This window comes from Taeniopygia guttata, chromosome 5 (genome assembly GCF_048771995.1).
Source record: "Taeniopygia guttata chromosome 5, bTaeGut7.mat, whole genome shotgun sequence".
In the NCBI taxonomy this organism is placed as follows: domain Eukaryota; kingdom Metazoa; phylum Chordata; class Aves; order Passeriformes; family Estrildidae; genus Taeniopygia; species Taeniopygia guttata.
The window spans coordinates 5311882-5335355 of NC_133030.1; the positions used below are offsets into that span (position 1 = coordinate 5311882).

A 23474-nucleotide genomic window follows, 5' to 3' on the forward strand; every position below is an offset into this window, starting at 1 on the left:
CCCCCAGGTTTATATTTGTACAAAGACTACCACAAGGTTCAAGTTACAGCAATTAATGAAATTTAACTACATTAATAGGGAGAGAGCCTTTTAAAGAACAATTTTGGTTTTAAAGTTAAAAAAAATGCAGTAATAAGAGTGAGGTAGAAATATTTTAATTTGATTGCCTGTTTCTTTCTCTGGCTACATGTATGAACTTGTTTCCTGGTCAAGGGGAATTTTTGCAGGTAGGAAAAAAAGTACTTCTGTCATCCACTCAGTCCTTGAGTGTCTTGTTTTTACAAGACAGAAAGGTTTTGTCAGTCAGGTTACCTAGGAGTGAAAGTTATGTCTCATAATCCATAATTCTATTGCCCATTACACACCATCTGGTGACACAGTCAAAGATAATCTGATTCTTGTCTTTTAAAAACATCGCATAGCTGTACCATATGGTGCATGCAATATGATAAATGACTTATTTAAATATGCTATTCCTGTGCAGTTTACAATTTCATGGTCACTCTCAGCTAACATGAAAGCAGCTTTGAACAGGGTTTTTATTGATTGTTGTTTCAAATATCTGAATCCTTAACTGAGGTTTTTTACTTATTTACAGTTACACCTAGAATTGTATGATTACACAGCTAACATCTAACCAACCTTTAGGAAGCTTTGATTGGAATCAGAAGTTTTGCATCTCTGATGGAACAAATATCAGGACATAGCTGTTCTATGTCCCAAAAGCACCAATGTCTTTTCCCAGTGTCTTTACCAGGAAGAGCCTGATATAATTTAATTCCAGACTACTCAGTCTGAGGCAGGAATTCTCAAGTATTTCCACAGATTCTGGGAGTCTACTCAGAAAAAGCTCCTTGCAAGGTAATAGTCCATTAATAAATACATCTGCAGGTTTGCAGCAGGTTGGCTTTTGTCACTTTATTTTCAGTCTCCAAAATAGTTATGTGAGCTGCCAAAAGTTGAATCCTCACAAAATAAACCAAAAAAAGAGAACCAATCATGCTGGGCAGAAGAAAGCTCTTACACAACTAACCTGGTGAAGGGAAATAGGCCATTTGCTGTTGCTCAACTCCCTTGCCAAACTATTTCAGTGGCCCTTGCATTCTCCAAGGCCAAACCTTCAAACAACAATCTCATCCCCTTTCCATGCACAAGACACACCCAAGACATTTTCAGGAGGGGTGGAAAGTAATAAAAGGAGATTTCTGTGATTTGCAGTCAGGTTCTTCTGGGAAGATTACATATTTCTAGGAGACCATGATGTACACATGCATCTGTGCCTCCGATACAATCACACAATCACCATTCAGATCTAAATAGCTATTTTTTCCATGCAGATTTTTATTACTTTCTCTTCCTGGAATAATTAACCACTTTCAGATTTTTTTTAACGTAGGAGAAGACTTAATTTTCAACTGACTCTTCAATTACAACTCTGAATAATTCCCATTTTCCTTGCAGACTGTCAGGCTGCCGTGCCTTTTGCACTGGTAGGTTTTGTTCACAGCAGAGCCTCCAGGCAGAGCACAAGCCTACAATAATCTCATTTATTGATCCACCTGCATCACTCACCGGGATTTTCCAGAGTCTCAGGCTTCATTTGGAAAAGAGGAAGGCAACAGTGCTCCACTGAAAGGCAATTCCTCAATTCCTCGCAGAATTTCAGCTGCTGGGATGCTCCATGGGGAGGCAGGGAGCATTCCCAAAACCTGTCAGGAACAGGGATGGCACAGGAGCCCCAGGTGGGAGGTCACAGCTGTTTCATTGCCCCCACGCACCTGCAGAGCCCTAAAAACACCAGAACTCACCCCACAGAGCACGGGAAGCTCATCCCATTTCCTCTGCCCTCCAAATCCCATCCATGCCCTTGCCTGTCAGGTGTATTCTGCTACTAGGAGGGATTTGGATTTAAGTATCTGGCAAGCATTTTCTTCAATGAAGACATGCTAGGAGCTAGGCAATCGTATTTTTAACTGTGCTGCCTGCCAGAAAAGTGCACAAACTTCCAATAGCAAAGAAATTAGGTCATTTTGGTCATCTGCCAAAATCAGCACATTTCCTCTTTTGGTTCTGGATGCTGCACTTCCCCACTCCACAGTGTGTGACAAGTCGTGAGCAGGAGGTGTAGTCTCTCAGGAAAAAAAATAAAAGTAAATAGTGGATGTTAGTTTTTTCCTCTAAGAAAGAAGTGGCGGGAGTAAGGAAAAATGGGGGAAAAAATAATGAAGTGTCTTGATGTCACATGACTTCCTCCTGAAGATCTATTTAATTGGAATCTGGTATAACTTTTCTAAGAAGATGTCAATACCTTGTCCTGATGTTACAGCAGTGTAAAGCCTTATCCTGTTAAGGAATTCGAAAGGCTTACAGCAGGGATGCAGCTTTGGGTTAGAAGGCTGGACTGGAATTTAGCAGATCAGGATTAAACCCTGATTTTGCCACAGGTTCCTGTGGGGCTTTGAGCAAGACTCCTAAATTCCCTTGCCTTGAGACCCTATCTTGATCCTGGTCTTTGTCTTGGAAAAACTAAGTTTTCTTGATCTGGGAATATCTCTTTGCAGCAGAGCAGATTCTGGAACAGTGGATTTTGGATGCTCATTTGGGCCTCTTAATGCTAATGCAGCACAAAACCGAAATGACAGTAGTAGCAGTAATAATAATAATAATTATCTCTCAGTCTTTATTTTCAAGTTAATGTCTGCCAAAAATGTTAGAGAAGTTTCTCATTGTGGCAACTACTGTATTTATGGGCATAATTTACAAGCAGCTCATCTGAATAATTTGAATTTTTTATTAAGATTATTTTCTCATTTTCCATGGAGAAGCCTTCTTAGATACTGACTCACTTTCAGCCTTGTAGGGAAAAGTGCCAAGCATTTGTTTTTCTTCTGTCTGCAGTAGTTACTTGACTCCTGCATTAAACTCAGCAAAGCCAAAACTGAATAGGAACAATCTTAATTTAATTATTAAATATATTTCAAGCTTCGCCGTGATTTAAAAAAAAAACCACTTTCATGTGGGGTAGTGGAAATGTGCCAGGGAAATCTAAAAGAACTATGTAATCCTCTGCCCCTACCCCTCCTTTCTTCCAGCCTCGCTCAAAAGGAGGTTAGGTGAACCCAAATCTAGCGGAGTCAGGGTGAGACAGTTTCACTTTAGGTTTGCTTGGCAAAAAGTTACCAGGGCATCCTGCCAAGCCTGCCACTTTTGAGATAAATATGACTTTCTTTCAGGGCAGTTTTATGAGGGGCACAGCAAGAGGCTCATATACTCTGGCAATTCACTTGCAGATTTAGCCATGCAGCAGCTGCTGCTGCTCCATTATAAACAACAGCTCGCTCTGAAGTTCTCTTAAGAAGTTTACAAAAGGGACAGTGTATTTATCTGACGTCTGTTACAGTGCTGGGCAGATACACAGATGGCCTTTGACTCTCACCTTCTGCATCACACCCAGTGCACAGAAAGGGTTGGGCTGTAAATTTGCCTGCTCTTCTCCTCGTCTGTCTGACAATCAGAGCCAGCTTACTTTCCTTGGGAGGGTCAGATTGGCAGATGAACTACAGTGAAGAGAGGAAGCATGTTAAGTATGAAAACATTCTCCTAAGCTCTCACAGGAAAAGGATGTAGCTAACAATTAAAGAGAACCACGCGTTTCTCTGCCAAACTTTATCGTACAAGATTATGCATTTCCAAAACTTACATTTATACCACTTAAATTTCAGTCATGCTGCATCCACGGGAGGCACATTCCAAAGTACCCTTCCTATGCTGCCCACAGTCAGACAGTTCTGGAGGTTCCTTTTGCGGTCAGAAACAGGCACATGGATCATCACAGGATACTCCCACGGAGGGTAACTGGAGTGTGACTCCCACCAGAGTGCTGGAGCTGCAAAATGCAGAGCTCCATCACTGACCAGTGCCATGAGTGATCCCGCAGGGAACACGTCCAGGAGCCACAGGGCTGTCAGGGACTGCTTGAAGCAAGCTCCCTTCCCCAACTCCTCACCCCTGTGCTGCCATCATGCTGGGCACAAACACCCTTTGCTGTGCAATTGGAAGGATTTAATTACTTAAAGTTTGTCCTTCCTGCTCTGGAGTCCCCTGCACTTCCTCAGTTTTGCACAGCTGGAACAGTAAAGCCAAGGAGCTGATAAAAGTATGGTCTGGGCATGGCTTTGAACAGCTTGCCTTTTCCTGGCTCACATCATCTGCAGTTTCACTGAAAATCTCCAGCTCAGACTGTCCTGGCCAAGTTTCATGGCTTTTTGTACCTTTTCAGGGAGTAATCAGAATGAGCTTTCTGATGGCCCATCCCTAGTCCAAGCATTACACCAGTCAGCACAGACCCACTGACCTTTGTTTGGCTTCCCACCTGGGCAGCTGATTTTGCTTGCTCCTCTCTTTGTTCACCTGTGGTCAAGTCTGCCAAACAGGCAGCACAAGTGGGTTCTGCTGCACACAGGCTGATGGACAGACTTTTGCAAGCAGCCCTTGGTTCACATGCAGTGTCTGACCAGTGGAGTGAATTCCCAGGTCAACACCTGCACTCAATTCTACTCCACAAAGCAAAAGAAAAAAGTTGCTGGTGTGGGTCATTCTCAGAAGGGATCCAGGGCTCTGTTAAGTTGCCTTCTTCTCATGGATCTGGAATCACTGCATACGATGAAAGCAGTCTATAAACATCATAAAACAGCCTCTGAGATTTTATGTCCTGAATTACACGTATGATTGTTTGGCCTGTTTGGTGACTTAGTATAGTGGGAAATCTAAATCACTGTTGTTACACTTCTAACTAAGGATTTTTAAACAATTATTTTAATTAAAGAGGGGAAAAATTAAAAAGACAAGTTCTCAGGGAAAAAAAAAAAAAACTTCAAAAAAGCTGTGGTCATTCTTTGAGCAGTCAGCCTTAAATATGAACATGATAAATTTTCTGGTCCTGGGACACACCAGTGTCAGTATGTTATTTCAGAGGAGAATCGGCTTGTCTGCAAGGACTGAGACCTATGCAGTAATTTCTGACTTAAAAATGGTTCTTCACATGCATTTGCATAATAAAGCACTTTATAACTGTTACTCAATTATTGCTTAGAGCATTAAGTAACAAAGTATTATTACTCCAATTTCACAGAAGGGAACAAATCATGGATCTGAAAAACTTATTCTGCTTTTGCGTAGGCTTTCTCATATTAATTAATTATGAGACTTAATTACATTCAATCTCACCACTCCAAGCCAATTACTGAAAATTGGGTAAAGTAAAGAAGCAGGGAAATCTGTCTTGGATACAATCACTTACAGTGACAACACTTTCCACACAGGTATGAAAGACGACTTTGCAAATATTGACTTGTCCCCTTGAAGCATCAGGATGGATTTTTCTCTGATTTTTCCCAACTGTCCCTACACCAGTAATCTGAGCTGTGATCACTTCTCCCAGCTTCCTCTCTCAACTCTGCCCCAGAAACCAAATGCAAATCTCTGCTCCCTGACTTGTGCTTTAATCACATGATCACCTTCCTTCCCAGAAGCGGTTAAAAAAAAAAATCTCCAAACATGTTAAAATCACCAGATTAGAAGAGCTCTAATCCAATGATTTTAAGGGTGGTCAAAATTGGTATATGAGATAGATAGATAGATAGATAGACAGACAAACAGACAGATAGATAGACAGAAATATAGAGATAGATGCTGCAAACTGTTTATAGCTTTCTATTTATTTTGAATCTACAGCAATCTAATTTACTGATGTTTTTCCCACAAGGGGAATGGTAAATCCTCTAAAGTATCACTTTAAAAGATTTTCTTACATTGAAGTCTCTATGAACACCCTCTGCTGAAACACTAATTCACTATTTCCCACAGCACTCAGCCACTGGGACTCACAACACATTTCAATGCCTTCAACAGCAGCAGCATTCCATAGGGAACCATTCTCCAATTTCCAAGTCAAGGCTCTTACAAAGAAGGGCTAAGCCAAGGCAAACTGGCCTTTTTATATTACTGCCAACTGATCCTCCCATATTTAAAATCAGAAGAGAAACAAGAGCAACTATCTTTTGAAGTGAGTCTAAAGAGGCTATGAGTTCAAGTGAGACTATCAAAACTAGGGAGAGATATTGAACAGACTGGATTCTACCTCCATTTTTTTACTCTGTTTGCCAGTGAGTAAAGTCTTTTACAAAAGACTTTGTGAATAAAGGTGTAAATGCAAGCAGAGGAAACTCCACGCACTTACGACTTTGTCTCCTCTGGAGCCAAGATCTCACCCAGTCTTCACAGTTGTGACACTTTGTGTTCAGTCTGGCCTATTCCAGCAGAACATTCAGTCTGTGCTCGTGGCAATTATGCCTTGTTTGCATCACACTATGACACACGTGCCATGAGAGTTTCACACGCCGCAGCGCACCAGAGTTTATTTTAAATGCTCTCCAGTTCCCCAAGTGAGCCTCATGGCACGGCAGCAGAGTTCAATACAATGGGATCTGGCAGGCTGCGTTCACAGCACTGCGCTGGAAAAACAGGCAAAATAAACATTCCCATTTTGACTGTTCCTTGTCGTTTTTCTGAATATTCTAAAGTAAAATAGAAAATGCTTTGCTGAGCCTGAAAAACCAAAGGCTTTGCAGATGCAGTCAAATTAGGCAGTTTTCAAATATGCATTCTTCCTTACCCAGCAAAGCTTCCCCCCCTTCTTTGCCCAGTGACATTTCTAGGCTGAAAAAGGGCAGCTACAGTGTAAAACACGCAGAGATAACCTGGCCACTCAAAAGACTGAGATGTTCAAGTCCTCACCTGAATCCCCACATCTAATGACAGCTTTCCCCTCTCCCAAGTAAACTCCTACATCTCCTAAGGCCCACCAACCTTCATTCAGGCACAATCAGGATATCCCTCTGGGAGCCTTCAAAGGTACACAGCTCTCTCCTCTGAATATATTGATAACTAGAAACTTTCATGGATAAGACTTTCATGCACCAAAAATTCTTCAATAATTTCAGCACACAATTCTGTTAATTTGGTTCCCATCTTCCAAGCTTCAGAACGGACACTTCTCTCCAATATGGAAGTTACAAATTGAATTGTTAAAACAAATATCAGCGAAAATTTCGTGTTAATGAGAATCATGTATCTTCCATGCTTTTAATACTAACCCCTGAGCTTAATTATTATATTTAGTGTCTAGGACAGCAACACTTCCTACTCAGCACCTGTCATGGGTCCAGCAATTAATTGCATACCACTGACCTTCACAGAACACCATGGAAATTTTATTACTGTACAACTCAATTGCAGTCGTACAACACTGCCACAGAACTATGTCTTATTACAAAAAAATCATGTGCTTACAAAAGAGATGGTTGAGCCAACTGAACTATTTATAATCTGCAGAATAAAAAACATTTCACAAGGTTTACAACATACATACACAAAAAAAATATTTGCAGCCTTAATACAAGACAAATGTTACCAAGATTCACGTTATAGACAAAAGCAGAATGGAAAATATTCCCCAAAGCCATAATGGCAGGGTTACACAGTATGCTATTTAAAAGCTATTCACCAATGTCTTCATCCTGTTAGCCAGAATTCTATTGAAGAAAGTCAATTAATCGAAATTGTGGTTCTACAACAGAGGGATTGGACGTGTAAGATGAAGCAGAGGAAGGAAAGGACTACACTTGCATACCTGACTCAGTACTAGGCCCAGGTATGCCACCTTGAGTTATCTCTGCCAGTTTGCTGCTTTAAGGGGGCTACATCCTGCTTATGTCATGCATTGGTTGCTGTGGCTTAACCCCAGCTGAAAAATCCAAAACACAGCCCCACACCAATATGATAAAGAAAATTAACTCCATCCCAGCTGAGAGCAGCGCATCCGCCTTACTCTCTGCTAAGAAAATGCTGCAACTCAAGCACATTTATTTTAGAGTTCATGAGTCTCCTTGCTCCTTTCCAAACCAAAGGGTTCACAAAATAAATAATTGTTGCATGACTACTCTAATTTCAAACTGGCATGCTAATGTAAGACCTAATGGAAATCAAGGCACGAAGATTTTCTCCCTGGTTTCAAGGGCTGCATCCAGGATGAAATAACTCGTCACGCCCCGAATTCCAGCACCAGCTTCCAAGTTCCCAGGCTCCAGTGACCCAACAGGACACAGCCACAAACCTCCACACTCACACATCTGAACCTGCTGCAAGTTCAGGGAGGGAAAGGGATGGTGCAAGCAGCGTCTCAGGCTTTGTCAAAGGTGTACATGTGCAGGAGCTGCTGTTTTTAAAGTCGGCACCATCCTCGTGCACTTCCAAGGCATTATCCAAATTTCCTACTGGAGTGATTGATAGGCAGCAGTGCACAGTGAGGCAAAACACCCATCCCCTAAAGTCAAAATCCAGAGAGTACCAAGAGATAACCATGGAGCAAACTGGAGGTCACTGTCAAGAGCTCACAGAGTATTTTAATGGAAGTGTGATGCCGTACTGAATTTGCATCTCCCAAACACCTTGTTTGATTCTCTACAAGCAATGAAAAATGTTTCCCGCCATGACCAATTCCTCACATCTCAGGCAATGCATTTTATTTTCCCCAAATGCAGTTACAGCTGGGTTTACCATGTCAATCCAGTTTCACATCTATTTTAGTTAAGAGATTTGCAATCTCTGCGGCGGATGACAGTAAGATTACCTAGCAAACAAAGCTCATCAGCAATGCTTTGCTTTGAAGGATCACCTACACATGGAATGGATGATATCTGCAAGGCAATTCAGGGCTCTGTGATGGTTGAGATTTTGTTGTGAGGGCTTTTTTCCCCCTAAGAAGTTCATTAAAATTTTTCAGTTGATATAAAAGATTCTTACATCTCTTCAATACAGCAGAGGAAATGAAGTGAAACAAGCTTCATTGTAGTGGAAAAGTGATCTCATAATTTAATTCACTCTGCTCCCTAATCACAAATGCTCAGAGAGCACAAACTAGGGAAGGAAGGTATAAAGTGATGCTGCAACTTAGCTCCCACAATTAAAAATCTCCTTTCCTGAAGGAATCTGGGTTGCAAACCAGAATGAAGCACACATGGTATTGAGATTGCTGAAAAGTTGTGGGCAAGCCTATGATTTAGAGACAACAACCCAGCTCTGTTTGAAACTAAATCAAAAATTCCCATTGATTTTGCTGCCACCTTGGCTTAGATATTCTTGAGGCCTGATCACAGAGCATATTAATACACAGAGAGGTGCCTGCAATGACTTGCTACACAGCCTGATGTAAAAAAGTTACAAAATGAATGCAAAGATGACAGACAGGAAAGCTTTTATTGCTACCTCTTCAATGCTTTCACTAATGCCAGAAGTCCCCTCTGCCCACCTGGCTCCTCCAGCTGTCCAAAGTGTCTCCTCCAGACAGCACTGCCTGGATTAAACAGTATTGCGTGTTCTTTCTGTCATTTTGTTTCCAGTAATTTAGAATATAATTTTGTTTCCTTGTGGATATTTTTCAATATGGTAAGGGAAATGTTACAGAAAATAAATAAACATCTCCAAGATCAGAATATATCAGAAACTCGAGAATACGCAATGTGCCATTGTGACCACCAATATGTACAGAAACACACATACACACAATTAAAGTCAAGTATTTTGGAGGAAGTTTAAAAAATAAAAGACATTCAACAGGAAGAGTCTGTTTAATGTAGGATTTAAGCAAGGCTCTTCCATTTGCATAGATCACTTACAGCAACAGCAATTCATTAAAGTCTCCCATAAAATCATGCTGTATTTTGTCTAAAGCGACAGATTCCTTGCAGATCACAGTGCCTTTCTCATGCTGCTAATAAGATAATCTGTTACATGAGGCTTACAAATCCATTTAAATTGATTTTAATTAATGAATCAATCACTAGCCACTGATGACTTGGTCTACAGACAGCAAGCAATTCAAAGCCCCAGGCTTCTAATCCAAAACCAAAATCCACATTAGAGCAACAGGACATCTCTCTGATCGATAGCAGCACAAAGATGTTCAGTTCATACACATTTAAAGCGTATGAACTTGATCAAAATGTATCTCCAGATCTTATGCATTACAATTCCCAAATTCAGAATTGTTCAACTAGAAAAGCAATATTAAATCATTTACATTTCTTTGCAAGGGGAAAAAATTAAATTAAGCACAACCATAACCTGAATCAAAACTTTAAATGCTTATTCCACTTGCAGGTTTTTCCCTTTGTTCTTCTTCCCTGTGTTGAACAATTTGTTGTTTAACATTAATTAATAGAAGATTGCGCTTCTTATGATCACAAACATGAACAATTCTTTTTACATTTGCTTTGATACTGTGAAAAGCCACTGCTGTTCTCCACTGCTCAAGTGCTTACAGTTCCCCTCGAACAGAAAACAGGAAAGAAGTGAGATTTCTGTCCCAAAATCAGCAAGCAGAAGCAGTGGGAAGAACATCCTTGTTATTGTAGTAAGTTAATTATTATAATTATTGTTATTACAAGGAGTTAATTACAATGCAGCAAGTTAAATCCACAATGGGTGGTGTGATGCCCAGCACTGCAATCCCTGGAGCAGCAGCATCTGCCTCCGGGTGGCACAGGGGACACACCTGAGGGAGGTGTGCACAAACTGGGGGGCTCCAGCACAGCCTCTGGGACTCGGGCACCCCTGGAAGCAGCCCAGGGAAAGGCAGGAATGGTGCCTGCCTCTCCAGAACCCTCCTGCAGGGATGCAAGCACCTTCCAGAGGAAGAGATGCTCCTCTTTGGAACGTGGCAGAGAAGGAAGGGTGAGACAGGCCAGCCTGCCCCTAAAAGAGTCTCCTGTTTCTGCAGCCCCACTGTGCCCTGCACACACCCCTCCTGCCCGGGGTGTGACTGCACTCACTCCTCAGCCTCACATCAGAATCGGATCACTCCAAACTTCCTGACCCCGAGAAGCTGCTGCTGAGGATTGCAATCATGGAGCAGTTACACTGGTTCTGATTTCTTTAAAAGCTCCCTGCACACCAGCATCCCTTTAAATGTTCTGAGAGAAATCCTGATCCCTCAAATTCAACAGAGTAGCTTGCTTGGATGCTCGCTGTCATGCCAAAAATTCCTGTTCTGCTTGTTTAAAAGAAGAACTCTGCATTTGTTTTTAACCAATAACTAACCCTGTCAATAATAGCCTTACTTTTTTTTAATGTTAATCTGCTAATCTGTTGCTCTCAATGCTCTAATTCTTCCTCATTTGCTAAAAACAAATGATGAAAACATCCCTCCAAAAGGAGGGAAGAATAAAAAGAATAAATGTCAGACCCACCTAGTTTAATTATGTGCTGCTAATTAATTAAAGTTAAATTAACCAAATTATAAGTACAAGATACCAAACTATCTTTCATAATATTTAAGAAAAGCATAAAGGGTTGAACACTTTCCAGGTGTAAACACATTAAGACCAACGTTGTATCAAGCCTGAATCTGGCCCCATTAGCTCCAAAAGGTAAATAGTCCATCCCCTTGCACAGATGTTGAAGCATACAGGCACTCCAAGTTTAAAGGACAGATTCTGCAGCCAAAAATGCTCCACTGACACAGAGACAATCAATGTGTCCTTGATTATGAGGAGACAAACAGTTTTCACTGCAAAAAAAAAAAAAAAATCAAAAAAAAAAAAAAAAGAGACTGAAAACAAATCATGTGTTTTTTATTTTATAAGTTCCAAGTTGGGGTTGGGTTTTTTTCAAGCCCTTTTGGAGCGCTGAAACAGAATAAAAATAGCTTGTTGCACAAGCATAGAACAGAGTAACTGCTAAATAAACATTTTAAATGTAGTCCTATGTGCTCAGTTCTCACTCCCATTAGTCTTCAGGAGCTGGATGATTTCACAAAAATATCTTCCTGTTTTCTGGAAAACTGATTAGATGGGTTTTGTCCAAGAATTGTCCCATAATGTGTTCCCTTTATTTCACATGCTGAATATGACTGCTGGAAAATGTACTGCAGCACAGAACGCAGTATATGCCAATGCATCCTGACATTCAAATCAAGACCACAAATTATAAACAGTTTCAGCAAATTGACTCGAGTGCCTTTGTTCCTCAGACATACATCTTCCTATTGCTTACAAAAGCAGCATATACTAACCACGAATGCTGCTATAGCCAGTACTGGGAAAGGAAGTTATTGAAGCCTGGATTTCCTGCTTTCAGCCCAAGCCAAGAGCTGTGAGGCTTGTAGTGGTTTCAGGAACTGACTCATCTAATGATTCATGGATAAGATACTGGTTTTAATATATTTCTGATCATAAGACTCAAACTTCAAACACAGTGATGCTTAGTTTTTATTTTAAAGTAAAAAAAAATTACATGAATCAAGCAAACATGTATTGTCATGGGACAAACGAGCTAATAATTATTAATGTGTTTTACAGTGAACTCTGTTTAAAAAAATGGTGTGTTAAACATCCTGGAAATTCATTTCAAGAGAATGTTGACAATTAGTGAATTAAAAATCCTCTGTCAAACACTTAAGTACTTTCATTGCAGTCCTGACAGAGCTGAAATCCAAGTGGAGAGCAGCTGGGATATGAATGCATTTTGAGATATACCCTTAGGTACAGGAATGACTGCTACACCCTAATCAATGAATCCCAGATTCATTGTTAATGCACCTGGTTCCTTTAGCTGCGGACAGAAAGTATCACCAGGGATTGGCTGGTAACAAAGAGTCAAGGAAGTTTGGTTTCAGGAGTGACTGAAACTGCCGAGGCCAATCGTAAAGCAATGACTAACACAGGATTTGAAGTGCTCTCACACACACACCCCTGCGTTTTGTGCTAATTCAGAATTCAAGCCCAGCCGTTTTGTGCGCCGAGCTCTTCCAGAGGAAAGCACGCCTTCCAGAGCATCCAAACCCTTTCTGCCCACAGCACAAATCTCATCAGTATGCTGTAACTTGAACTGCCAGGCTCTTGCACCTAAAAAATAGCTGGTGATGGAAGCTGAATTCTGCCAGGCTCATGTATGGAAAAGTACTGGTTTACTTTTTAATTTCTGAACTGCAGGCTGCAGCCGCTCGCACCCTCGGTGCCGCGCGGTGGGGATGGAGGGGGACGTAAGCATTTCTACATTTCACCCCTGCACACAGCCAGCAAAGGGGGGGGAAAAAAGGAAACAAAATGCATCTTGCTCAGAGGAAAATAGAAAAGAAAAGCAAAGAACAAACCAGCAGTTAAAACACTTGACAAGAAAAGGCCAAAGTGCGCTCCGTGGCTGGCAGTCATTTTATGGCTATAGTCCTACAGCAGATTTACTTAGATGACGTCAGTGGCTCCAATCCAGCTTTTCTTTGGTAGCATTTACCACTTGCCTCTTGAAGCCTCCACTATGCTACAGAGCAGTAGACCATAATCAAAATTCCCTTTGTGAAATAGAGTTTACCTCAGGGCACAGAGGCATTGCAAACTGAATTGCAGGCTCTTCACCCTGTACTGCATGCCCAGAAATAAATAACCTACAATACTGTACTCTCCTTAATACAGAAGAGCCATTAAAAGCAGCCTGCTACCTAAAAAAGGATTCTTTAATTTGTTTCTAACATCCCAGAAACCAGAATATTAGTTAATTTTCCAAGCAACCTAATAATAATAATAATAATTATTCTACTACCCTTTGGACTTCTTCATATTGTTTTTAGAGATTTTGGATGATAAAGTTATTTATGGGTCACTCTTTCACCAGTAAAAAAATTTTACTAATGCTAGAGGCTAAAGTGAATCTGCATAGGAAGCTACATATTTAAAACTGTCTTCCAAATGTGTCCCTTTAACTGCTTATCTACAGCTGTTCAGTAAGCATATAGTCAATATGCCAAGAAGCAGAGCAAGAAATTACTGTGCATAAGTAATAGCCAATTTAATGAGCAAAATGCACATTATGTGGAGCTGTGCATTTCCCATCCCAAAGCAGTGGCTGAAACCAATGGAACACCACTAAAGCCAGGTTGAGGAGATACAAATAAACTAAAACTTCACAGGCTCTGAAGTTTAAGCAAAATAACCCCCACAAAGACGTGTCCTGTGGTACTAAATAAACACAGATTTGTTATAATGGAGCCATCAATCCGAAGACAGCCATACTCATTATGGGTGGTAACTAGAGACATTAGTGAACTGAAAATTGCCTCTCACAGTTAAGCACTTAGAAATAACTCACAAGGAAGGTGTGCACATGCCTCAGAGAGCTGAAAGGCTCAACAGCCCTCCTTTCCCAGGGTCTTTGCTTACTTTGCCCTAATCACACCAGGATGAGAGATGACAGCTCTAACCTGCAATGAGCCAGAAGCCAAAAAGCACTACTGCCACCAAACTGCATGATTCACACCATGGACCTGAATTCTAAATCTGAATTGAAAACAGATTTATAATTTGGGGGTAACCCACAAACCAGCTCGAAGTGGACAGACACGCATTCCATGTCCCTGCAGAGAAACCAGAAGCCCTCTAGCAGCCTAGATTCCAAGCCAAGGGCAGGGAGCCTTTCTCATCTTCTGCAGGTGCCAACAACAGCTGAGGCAGAGCAGCAAGGTGGGAGCATCACCACTCATTAAAAAATAAATAAATAACTATTCACTGGCCACCCCATTGGCCCCTGGGTGCTTTGTCAGCACCTGCCTTTTTCCAGGCAGCTCATCTGGGTGGACTTCAGTGAAATGGTAAAGAATGGCCACTGCTCCAATTGGTCACATTTCTCTGCTTCAAATGGAGAAAAATTTCCTTCTCTTTGACCTCTTCTCATCGCTAAAAAAGTGGTGTCAGCAAATAGATTCAGAAGATGATTATAAATTTCTTTGCGAGAGAATCTAAGTCCTTTTCTTGGTCATAGAGAATCTGGACATGAAAGGCATGGCAAGCACAAGCAACCTTTTCTTTTCCATATCCAGGGCAGGGAAGGGCTGGGAGCAGCAGCAAAGGGAGCCCACGGTGACACCACGTCCATGAGCAGCAGCAGAGGACACAGGGCAAGGAGAACCTGGCAAGCTGGATTGCAAAAGGAGAGAAACCCAAAAAAAAAAAAAAAAAAAAAAAAAAAAATCACAGGGACAGCTTAACCAAGAGCAAGAATGTGAATTCCCAAGGAAAAAGGAGGCTCCAGGCAGGCAGGGCCAGCTGTGGTGCCCTGCAAGGAACAGCCAGACCAAGCCTGTGGGGCAGGAGACAGAGGAATGCGCTGCAAGGTCAGAGAGCAGCACAGGCACATCCAGCCCTAAGGACACCACAGAGGCACTGAATGGAAGACTGTATTTATGGCTGGAAACTGCTCCTCCAACAAAATAATTACTCCCAAAGAAAGGCAGGGCTAGGGGGGAGATGAAGGAACTTCCAGTGACTCTCCCAGTCTTCTCCAAACCTTTCAGTTGATCGTGAAAAAAGCAGGGGAGGAAAAAAAATCTTCAAAGATCAGCTGACAGAAGATATAGGGACATGGCTGTTTTAAAAGGTTAATTTTTTTTCTTTTTTTAAAGAATGAAGGTAAAACCAGGGATGTGGAAAATAAAACTGTGTACAGAGTTTTGCCTTTTTATTTTAAGATGTAAACCAGCTTTAGGATAAAAAAAAAAGTATGTACTGATATTGGTGATAGATTAGGTGTGAATAAAATTTCTTTTTTCCAATTAAATATTGTCCCAGATCACCATATTATTTTTAATTGATATACACATGACAGAAACTTTAATCCCCTAAACCTCTATGAATTTACCTTTTCTTCCAAAGTCTGTTCTGACATTTTCTCTCCTCAAAACCAAAATGTCATTCCTGAACTATAATCTCCCAACAGAAAGACAACCATGTAAAAAGAAAAAGAAAAAAAAACAACAAAAAAAAGCCAAACAAACAAAAAAAAACCCCACAAATAAACCATGCCGACTAATTCCAAAAATAAGCACCACTGTTCACAGCACCATGAGGTGAATGAATGGTGAGAGATTCCACCAAGGGAATAATTGTGATGTCTATAATGTTAAGGAATAATTTGGCACCAAAAGTACCCAAGGCCATACTGGTTGGCGATTCAAACACGAAGCATATCAAAACACCACTGATAAGCTAAATTAACAGATAGCTTATCTGAAGCATATACTGGCCATATGGTGCCACAACTTCTGTTGCCTGTTGCTGGCATAACAATAGGCTACTGCAGTCTTAGACTGGAAGCACTATTTGACAAACTGTCAACAGCAATTTTATTTTTTTTTTTCAGAGCTCTAGGGCAATGGCACACTCGCCTATTTGCATTTTTTTTTTAAAACAGGTGAACAAAGAGTAAACCAGATGTCGACTTTAGAAATCGAGCTGTCTGGATCAGGAGATTTAACAGAGGCAGGCATACTGCTACAGCTCAAATCTAGACAATGAGCTTTTCTAAAAACACTCTGGCCTAGGGGAGTGGCTATTTAAAACACTTGGCTTCTTTTATTTCAGCACTATGGAAGTGAATTCTACTCTTAAGTGCCAGCTCAAATGAAGTCATTTTGTTTCACTGGGGCTTTCTTTGCATTTCAGAAATGTAGCTTGTACTGTAGTAACGGAAAAGACCAAAAAATGGTGGGCAGTGTGTGATGTGGAAACCTGCAATTTGATCACATACAAAAAAAAAAAAAAAATCCCTGAAAGGACAATTAAAGTGCAAGTTACATGAAATTTACTTTTCCTTCTTAAAAAAAAAAAACAAACCCAAACAAACCAACACAATCAAAACTAAACTAACAACAAAAAATAAAACCCAAACCACTTCTGAGTGCTTTAGAAAAACCTGGTATTTACAAGCCCCTCAAGCTCCACAAAGACAAGCAAAACTGACCAGTAACAACCGTTTGCAAGGGGACTTGAATATGTTACAGAAACACATTAATACCAAAAGTATCATGAAAGTTGTCTTCCTGCTTTATTCAAAAAATTAAATCTTGCTATTTGAGGAGAAATCATCTTTTCATGACAACACGGTGATCCATTCAATCATTTCAAAAACTGACAAAATAAAAACTACTGTCAATCAATATATAGTAGGTCTGTCTATGATATTCAGTTATGAAAATGTGATTTTAGCTGTGTTCTGTAGGAGTGTGAAAGACATAATGAGAAAAATAGATAACTTTCTGTTCTAATAATCTGTTGTGCTTTGATAGGCAGTTATGGGAACATATTTATTTTCTGACTTATACCCAGCTAAGTATGTAGCATTTTTAGATTATCTTTTCAAATTGTTCTTGAACATTCTCAGTTAAAAAAAATAAAACAACTCCTTTCATGTTAAGTTGAGATTGCACTTGAACTCTTTCCAAAAGCCAGAGCTGTACTGAATTATGATAATTAGAAAGCTGTGCGCATAAAAGGCAGCACAGTTGATGCATTTAAAAAAGTTCATGCCAGAGAATATAAGTTCAATATGTTCTCACATAATTAACATTTCCCATCATTAGCAGCAGTTTTCAGTTCATGTATCTGTAAAAACAACAGCACTCGTCATTGTTTGAGATTCCCAGTCAATAGCATTTTAATAGTTTTACACATAATCCCAAACTTTCTTCCCTTCCCCCTCCCCACACATGGAGATTTCGCCTTCTACCTCCTGACCTGCCAGAAAATAAACTCAGATTCTGTGCTCGTGTGCTCCCGCTGCCCAAAAGTTTAGGGAAAACCCAACAAGTGCTAGAAACCCAAGGTCCGGCAAGATGCAGGGGGGAACAATCACGTTGTTCCAGTCAACAAGGAGCAGAAGACAAAGAACAAAAAGTTGTAGGTGATACCTTGGGCTGGACAGAAGCCAAACTAAAACAGGCTGCCTCTGAGAAGCCAGGCACAGGCTGGAGGGACGGGGAAACGGGGTCACAGCCCTGCGCCAACCCTGCACACGCTCGCGGGTTTCCATCGCGCCCCGCACCTACCTACCAAAATTCACCCCACAAACGGGGGCGTGCAGCCCGTGATGGGTCCCTCTTTGAGACTTCCTGGGTGGAATAACTCCAGTTAATTGTTAGGAGCCAGGTTTTGACTTTCAATCCCTGTAGTTTGAAATTAATATAATTCTGGTGGAATATGAATAACCTGCTCCAGTACAAAAGTTGCTGAATCTGCATCAACATGGACAGAAATTTTGGCTTTTCCAACGACAAGATGAAAGTTACGGTGACTGCAGTGGGATCAAAAAATGAGAGATTTTTTTGTATTAAATCAGAAAATACTTAGCTGAATTTTATGTGACAGATCTGAGGAGCAGATTTGAAGTTGCTGCTTCAAAGGACTTAAGTCTGCAACTTTTCACTCTCTTCTGTTTTGGAAATGAGCAACCATTAAAAGCAAACATGAAATTATTCCAGGAAATATTATTCCATCCTTGTTCCACTTGCAAAAATCAAAAGGAGTTTTGTCCAAAAACAGAGAGCAAGATACGGTCATAAAGTGGGAATTTATTGCAGAGATTTTTTCCTAAAACTCTGTCTTCAGCACAGCTTAGAGTCAGTTGGCTTTACAATTAATAATGCCATTAATATGTTCATATATCACAGGATGCAATTTAAATTATACAGCACTTGCACAAGCTGCCACAAAACCTTTAACAGCCCTTGCTTGCAGGGTGATGATTTACTTCCTGAAAGTTCTAAAATTTTGTTGAGATTCAAATAATTCTTTAACAGTAAAGGACTGCAGTTTAGGAATATAAAACATCCCTGCTCACTCACGCGCTAATGGCAAAGCACAACACGGCGACACAACAGAAATTAAACCTCAGGTCCCAGAAAAAAGGATTATTTCTCTCATTAAAAGGCAGGTCCCTCTGATGAGCTTGGGACTTCAAAATCATTTTTAAAGGGCCAATTTGCACCCTCATTACAGCCAATGTAATCCAGCAACAGGCTGCATGAAGTTGATGGAATTAACCTGAATTTAGACTAGATTTCTAAGAAGTCAGCCCTCGCCTCATATTCGCACATGCTATGAATAAGAAGCCCAAATGGAATGAATGATCAGCTGTTAACAGAAATTTGCCTTCAAGTCCTAGGCAGATTACAAATTAAGCAGAACATAAGCCCCAAGTAGAAATTTGAAAAAGTATGTGTGTCAAATCAATATTCTTTTAAATCCAAGATGTCCTTCTTTAGACATCAAATATCACACTAACCATGGACATAAAGCATATGCTGTAAATATCTTAGTATTTGATCCAGCAAATGTTTATTCCTATGAGTCATCCTGGTCACTTTAACCTGAGCAAGGATTGGAGCCAATATTTTCTCCTTAAATAAGTGGAATCACTACAGAAAGACAGCTTTTAAGCCATCTCCAGAGGGGTACAGGGTTAATATTAATGATATTAAGAAATACCAGCTAGAATGAGTGATGTGTATATATATTTATATTTTTATATATATACATATATATGTATCATGTGTATCCAGTAAGAAACCAAGTGCTCATAACAGGTTTGAAAGTAACCTTCTCCTAAGCACACATATCCAGAACTGTGCAGTAAATCTCCATGTTTTGGGAACAGTCTTAGGCACCTTGTAACAAAATCAGATTACTTCTGGTGCAATTCTTCCAGCAGTGTAACCATCCTATTTTACAGACTGAAAACTGACAGCTGTATCATAATACACGATTGCATGTTTTTACCTTTTGCTTTTTTTTTTTTTTAAATGAAAGATGCCAGTATTTCTCTATAGCTCCAGAAGTTTTCGTTCCTGTATTGCCTGTACCGTACCTTGAAAGTTTGCTCACAATATTATCACAAAGGTAGCTTAAACAGAAAGAAGGAAGAAATGGGTTTTTTCCTCAGCATGTGACTCAACTGAACTTAACTTTTTCAGGCATGGACAAACAAGGGCCAGAAACCACTTTAACAATATCCAAAACCACTACAGCATCCAGGAGCAGCAGCAACAACAAAAACCCACTGGTTCCAAGTGACACCAAACACTCTACACACATGCTCACACATCCCCACACACTATCACCGCTCAGCTGCACACTCACGGCCAGGGCTGCTTCATAATTAAGTTTCTGCTGTTCTTTTCTAGCTGTTTAATTAAAACTCCTTTAAGCGCACACTGTCTTTACTTAGACTTGTCAAATCAACATTTTTCCCTGGCTTCAGTGCTCCTCTACACCCCACTCAGCACCGACTGAGAAACTGTGGAGAATGTAAAACCACAATTTGAACTTCAAGAGCTGTTTTTCCACTCTCCTGGCTGAAAAGGCCAATAATATTTACTTCACCAAAGCGGCATAAGCAAGATTGATGCTCAAAATACATTGAAGGTGTTTAGCGATAAAGTTCTTGCCAAAGGTATTTCTAGATTGCTAAGAAGAAAAAGTGAAAGAAATTCTTTGCATCCAGAATTTCTGCTTGGTCAGCTGATAAAAACCTGGAGCAAACAACACGCAGAATTATCCCTACTGGTATAGGAAACGCTTTATGACCTAATTAAACACCGGTGCAGTGTGAAAAGAAGTGTTTTCCCATAAAGGTGAAAAAATAGATGCACTTCTAAAATGTTTACCCTTTGTGAAAATAATTTCAAAAAGTTGATTTTAAAAACTTGCAACTTCAGAATGTGATCCAAATATATATATATCTTCAGTTTTGTGTTTCAAGAACATCCACTGTGTTAATTCCTGTATTTCTATTCCCAAAGAAAGTGTGTGTGTGTATGTGTGTATATAAAAATACATATGTTCACATACAAACAAACATGCAAGCTTCCCTCCCACCCCCAGAAGTAATTTAATACCCAGGTCTGTGTCATTTTTAACAGCACCATCTTACCATCAGTACAATCTAATATTCTGTAATGGTATTCCCCAACTATTTATAGAGATAGAATACATCATACATTACAGACACACATTCCCAATCTAAGGTTGTAAGAAGAACCCTACATAATTTTAAATTACGCCCTAATGTAATTATAATCATCTTTGTTTTCATATTCAATTGCAGGTAGCACGTAGTTATTTACATGAATTTTCCTGTTAGAAGCATTCCCACAGAGATTTCCATATTAGAAGTGCTGCAGAATAACTGAGCATGCAGCTAGGCAGAGCATGCTAGCCATACAGCTCCAAATTTTGCCCTTGTCCAGCTCTGTAAAACCGCTAACCTGCAAGATTGCATTTCCAAACTTTATCAGCACGAAGAGAAAGCAAACATGCTCCTGCTAATACAGGAATACAGCTGCATATGTACTTTTTCTCCCTGAGGCTCTGCCATTTCGGCTTGTATTTCTTACATACGCTATTTTAAGTCAGAAAACACCAGCACAATGTGATGTATCTTGCCCTTTCTTGCCTAGAAAGGAGCAGTTAACAAAACACTGGGAGCCATTTACATTCAGAAAGCGCAGGGCAGAACTGCTCCCTAACTTTCCAGCACTTCTGGAGGTCACTTTTCATTTCTTCATATCAAAGGCAGGCACTTGTTTCTAATAAGTTAACAACTCTCCTGAGAAACGTGGGTGGCTGGTATTTCATTGTTTCATAAATATTTTTATACTCGTAACAGCGTTCAACTTAAAACAGATTTCAAGAGGAGAAAAATCACGACTAGCACCGTGCTCAACAGAGGAAGGAGCGCAAACTTTTTTTTGCTTGGTGAAAACAGAGTTTTTTCCCTCCTCCTCTCGCTTTATTTCGCCTCGCTGTTTTTGTTTGGTTGTGTGGAGGGGGCCGCTTTGTTTTAATTTGGGTACAAAAGGCGCACTGTATAAGTTTTCCCTCCCCCTTGGAAGTGCACTTCCTTTGAAAGCGCTCCTCTGCGAACAAAGGCTGCCACCGGCCCTCCGCACCAGCGCCGGGGACAGCTGGGCGATGGAGCTCTTCAAAACCTCGCCGAGAAATGAAAAATTAAAAAAAAAAAAAACCACAAAACAAAAAAAAATCCAACCAAAACAACTCGCGGTTCCTACCGAAAGGAAGTTTTCCAGGGACAATCTCCTCGGTGTTGCTGTAACTGCGACTTTGTCTTTTTTGGATACAATGTTTCTGCTGACTCCCGAAAATTTTCCACTTGAATGTGCAATTAACCAGCGGCGGCGGCGGCAGCAGCTCTGGAGAAGGAGAAGCAGCAGCGAGAAAGGACATTCCTTCTTTCATCTTTTAGAGGAAAAACAAGCGAGGGGAGGGAGGCAAAGCCGGGGGCAGCGCGGCCAGCCAGGCCGGGCCGCCCGGGGATGGCTGCGGAGCGCTGCGAGCCGCTGCGCCCGGCCCGGGGCTGCTCCCGGCTGGCTCGCTTCCCCGCGGGGGGGAACAAAAACAAAACAACAAAACAACAAAAAATGTGAAAAATGCCAAGGATCGGTGCGCGCGTGTACGAGGGAGAGCCTCTGTGTGTGTGTGTGTGTGTGTGTGTGTGTGTGAGTGAGTGAGTGAGTGAGTGCGAGCGCGCCCGGTGCCGGGCGGTGACTCAGGCCAGCGAGTGCGAGCGGGGGAGCGGAGCGGAGCTGAGCGGGGCGGGCGGCAGCGCCTGTTGCAGCTCCGGCCGCGGCCCCGCAGCGCCACAACTCCGCGGCCGGCAACTTCTCCCCCTCGCCGCGGCCCCCGGCCCGCCTGCCCCGGCACCTGCGGGGGCGCCGGCTCCCCCCGGGCCGCCCCCGGCCGGGACGGGCCCCCCGCCCCGCCGCACAAAGCGCCGGCGGCGTGCGCGCCCGCGGCCCCGCTTACCTCCGCGCCGCGGCCCCCTCCGCGCACCGCCAGCGCGCCGCGCTCCGACGGCAAAACTTCGCCCGCCGCCCCCGGGCCGCCCCGGCTATTTATGGCCCCGCGCCTATTTTTAATCCGCCGCTTGGCTATTTATACCGCGGCCGTAGGTTGCCGCGGGCCGGCGGACGGAGCCCTCGGAGGATGAGTTGCTGCCCGGCCGGCGGCGGGGCGGGCCGGGCTCCCGGCCGGGCTGCGCGGCGCCAGCGATGCGAGGAATGCGCGGAATGAGGGGAGGAATGAAATGAACGCGGGAGCGGGGCGGCCGCGGGGCGGAGCGCGGCCCGCCGCCCCCTGCGGCCGCGGGCGGGCGGGCGGGGCCGCGGGCGGGGCCTCCGCGCCGCGCTGACCTCATAGGGGAGCCCGCGGGAGGGGGCACCGGCACCGGGCTCGGGGGCACCGGCACCGGGCTCGGGGCACCGGCACCGGGCTCGGGGCACCGGCACCGGGCTCGGGGCACCGCGGGGCGATGCCGTCCCGCACGCCCCGGCACGAAGGACGCGCGGGATGGGGGTCGGCCGTGGGGTCCGGGCTGCGGAACGGGCCGGGAGGCTCCCCCCGGGGAAGCTCGGCGCACACACAGCCGCATCCAACCCCTGCAAAGCCCTGTGCAAACCCGCACCCATCCCTAAGAAACGCGGGTCTGTGTCCTAAAGGCCCAACAGAGCCCCACAGCATGGGATGAGAAGACAGCACAGCCCAAATTGACATGGACACAGTCATGTCTTCACCCTC

At 42.4% G+C, this 23474-nt stretch overlaps 1 protein-coding gene across 7 annotated transcripts in view; it reads right to left on the bottom strand.

Moving 5' to 3' along the window:
• TEAD1 (TEA domain transcription factor 1) overlaps positions 1–23046 on the bottom strand; it is a 153222-nt gene extending 130176 nt beyond the window's left edge. For 6 of the 7 annotated variants that reach the window (XM_072929479.1, XM_072929476.1, XM_072929478.1 and 3 more), the window contains exons 1-2: positions 22704–23046; positions 21950–22090 (exon numbers count right to left, since the gene is read on the bottom strand). The gene's annotated coding sequence lies outside the window, so the exon portion shown is untranslated. The remainder of the gene's footprint in view (positions 1–21949; positions 22091–22703) is intronic. The other variant, XM_072929472.1, reaches the window with a different exon arrangement.
• Positions 23047–23474: the final 428 nt, after the last annotated feature.